Source organism: Bos indicus x Bos taurus, chromosome 16 (assembly GCF_003369695.1).
Source record: "Bos indicus x Bos taurus breed Angus x Brahman F1 hybrid chromosome 16, Bos_hybrid_MaternalHap_v2.0, whole genome shotgun sequence".
NCBI classification, from domain to species: domain Eukaryota; kingdom Metazoa; phylum Chordata; class Mammalia; order Artiodactyla; family Bovidae; genus Bos; species Bos indicus x Bos taurus.
Window position 1 is genome coordinate 79,753,290 of NC_040091.1, and position 3,818 is coordinate 79,757,107.

The following is a 3,818-nucleotide window of genomic DNA, read 5'->3' on the forward strand; positions in this document are numbered from 1 at the left end:
TGAAGTAATGCTACCTACTTCGTCTGGGTGGGTGAGGCCCCACCGACTCCCGGGAGCTCCGTGAGGGCAGGCAGTGCCCAGGTCCTTTGACTCTCAGCGCCGGGAAGTAGTGGATGTCCCTTAAATGTTTGTGATAATCTGGGACTCTGTGACCCGTGGGGGTTTCTACACACCAGAGCATGAGAAGGTCACCCTTGGGAAACCGTTGCTACAAGCAGGTCTCCTGACAGGGCTGAGGCAGGACTGCCTCTGGAGCAGGGGTCTTCGCGCTCCAGGACACTGAAGGTACAGCTCCCTCCCCCCTCACTTGAGCAGATTGTCTGCTCTCCAGGGTAACAGCGATGTATTCAAATTGTGTCTACTTTATTCAAGTTCCTGTAGACAGTGAGCTCACAGACTGACGGCATCTTGTGTGGAGGATGCAAGAGAGACACCTTCTCCACACTCACACCTGCAGAGGGATGCACGTTTTCAGAACCGACATCCCCCCAATTGGGTTGGGCTCCAGTGAGCCAGAGGATTGGGGGCCTCAAGAGCTCCACCCAGCAGGAGGTCACCACCCTCAGCCCCACCTGGCCTGATGGCTGTGGATGAGTGAGGCTGGCACCACCTCCGGCTCTGGGTCTGGGACTCTGGTCTATGACTGGGGCCTGATGGGGCTTTAGGCTGGGCAGGAGTTGGGGAGGAGAGGCAGGCTCTTTTCTGCCCTCTCCCCCCTCCCCCTGCCCTCTTTTCAGGAAGATGTGTACCCTCTGTGCTCTCTCCTGGGGCTCTCCTCTGCCCAGTTCCGCTCCTCCCCGGAGTGTGGGCCAGGCCAGGGGATGGCTTCAGAGACAGAGTCTGCTTCTCCGGAGGAACTTCCCACCTCCCCAACGAGAAGGAAGCTGGGGAAGCTGTAAACTGAGTGCACACAGGCCAAGTGCTCACAGCATTTGCTCGCTTTGTGTGCATCATTGTATTTGGCATCTTTAATAACTCCATAATGCTTGCAGTAAGTATTCTTTCTCTAGGCACTTCTAGGATTCTTGTTTTCCATTTCCTGCAGCTCAGAAAGGGTAAATAACTCACTCAAGGGCACACATTTCAGATTTGAGCCCATGTCATTCGACTCTGGAGCCCACGGCCTTATCTGCCACACTATACTGCCACCCAATAGTCCTGAAAATGTGACTTTCCTGGGGTCACTCAGTCCAGCTGAGAGCCACTCTAAGCATTAGTTAATTGCTTCTAGTTCCCTGTCCACCACATGTACCACATCTTTTGGGCAGAGTTTGGGGTCCCGGGCCTTTCCTCCCTCTGGTATTGTAGTGCTGGGTTTTCTCTGGGGGCTAGGCCGTCCCATAATCCCGTCACTCTTTGATTAGGAGGCTGTAAGTCCTGCCCTGCAAGTGTGGAAGCCCTGCTTTGTATTTTGAGTTTAGAACCTGGAGGAAGAGACGACTTCTGAAACCAGGTGCCCTGGGCCGAGTGACCCTGCCTCAGGAGAAGGAAGCGTGCCTCGGGGCTGGACAGAGCCGCTTTTACCTGCTCCATGGAGAAGCTGGCTGGGATGGCGCCAGAGCTGGGGTCACAGAAGACGGTGCCTCTTCTGGGTGGGAGAGAGGCCCAGACAGATGGTCGGGGGGTGGGAGCAAGAGACACTTCTAACCACACGGCTCCCGGAGCCCCCCAGGCCAGCCCAGGGCCTCAGTGTGCCCACTGGGGGCTGCCTGACTCCCCACAAGATTAGTGTGTCTCCCTGGAGCTCTGAGCAGTTGCTTCCCCTCTCCTGTGTTATTAATACTTTCCCTTATAGCACATGTAGGTGTTTTTTATCTCAATCGATTTCACATTTGAAAGAGAATGACCGCACTGTAAGTTTTCTTGTATCTCTCTATAGGGCCTGGTCGGTGAGGTGGCGGGGGGAGGGAGAGGGATATAAACATACCAGCCTTGAATGAATGAATAAGTGAATAATGAGAACCAGGTGAAACGGCGAGTGTGTACACACATGCGGGCACATGCACGTGTGCACACATTCGGGCGTGCCTGTGTGTTGAGGGTGGTTTTTGCTGAAGGTCGGAGAGACAAGGATGAGAGAGGAGGTGGGATACGGAGAACGGAACCCAGACCCAGTGCAAACGTGCGTGATCATGACCCCCGTGACCCCCGCAGCCGGTGACGGTGTGCTGATCGTGACCCCCGCAGCCGGTGACTGTGCTCACTGCCTGTCAGCTGTACTGACCAGGCGCCTCACATCTGATGCCCACAGCCACCTCCGAGGCTGGCACAGTGCTGTCTTTGTTTGACAGATGATGGAGCTGGATCTCAGAGGAGGAGGTGGCTGGCTAGAACCGGTGTGGGGTGAGCAGTGGGCCCAGGACCTAGGGCACCAGGTCAGCTGCCCGGGGAGCCTGAGCGTGAACCGTGAAACCAGCCTCTTGCCGCCCTTGTGCTTCTCTTCTGAGACATTCTGTGAGCTCTCCGTTTTCTAATAAATTATTTGAAAGTATTTGTCTGTTAACTGTCTTCACCGCTAGACTGGAAGCTCCAGGAAGGCAGGGACACACTGGTTTTCTGTCCTTAGTCACACCCCCTGCTCTTAGACCCGGTCCTGTTACGTGGTCAGCACTCATCAGCATGTGTTCTGAAAAGAAGGAGCCTGGGGCTCTGAAGCCCCTGCCCCCCTCCCCTCTCTCCTCCGCACTCCAGTTCCACCAGCCGGCCCGCTCCCCCGCCCAGCCTCATCCCAAAGTGAGACTAGTGGGCGCTCAACGCCAGGGCCGGTTTTTCTCCCAGCTGGTCACTGGACTCGTTAAGTACCGACATGTGGCTGTCTGTCTCTGGCTCAGGGTGGGGCTTCACCAGGGAAGAGGGCAGCCGCCACGCAGTGGTGACACCGGGACTTCTAGAGGACTTTGTGACGGGGATGGAATGTCCCTGCGTCTTGTGCAGGACGGCAAGATGGACACTCAGTGAAAGCACTTGAACGAAAGCTGCCAGGCCGTTGCGATAGGATCCCTCTTGACTGCCAGAGTTGAATTTCCCTGAAGACACACCACACCGAGTCGTGCTCCGGATCTCCACGTGCTGGGGGCCTGGGGCTCCTCCTGACGCCCGCACAGGAGATGCCCCAGCAGAAGAAAGGGCAGACCAGCAAGGGAGGTTGGAGGCCTCCTCCTCAGAGCTTCTGGAGGCCGATGGCCCTTTCAGAAATCCCTGACTCCTGCACATCCTGCTTTCTCCCCCAAACACTCTGTTTTCCATCTGGGAACACAGAGGACTTCCTTCGTCCCTCTCTCTCAGGAAGTGGCTGGGGCAGCCTGGAGCCTCTGATGCCGGGCCCACAGGCTCCTGGGCAGAGGAGACTGGGTGGGCGGGGTGGCTCGGAGTTTCTGGAATCGCGTCCCTTTCCCGGGGCTGCAGAGCTGGGGAGTCCCCAGCACATTACCAAATACAGTAGAAAGGAGGCTGTGGACCACACGCTGACCACAGCGCCGTCCACCCTGGCGGGGCGCCACGTGTGCCTCGAACAGGGCAGGCCTGGCCAGCTGCTCGGGGAGCCCGGGTCCTGCCTGCTCTCCTGGCTCTCTGTGGCTCTCTTCTGCTCCTGCCAGCCTCCACATTTTTGTATCTTTTTCTCATTGCGTGGCCCCCTTGTCTTTAAAAGGCTAAATGCTCTGTACTAAATTTGGTCACACAGCGCTCCAAGATTCCCTGGAATGTCCTCAAGTTTCAAACAGCTCTGACGGAGGGGCGGCCCGCCCCCGCCTGGGGATTGGCTGCTCCTCCCGGGGCCGGGCCGTCGTGGGGCCTTATTGGCCGCTGGCGGGACCAGC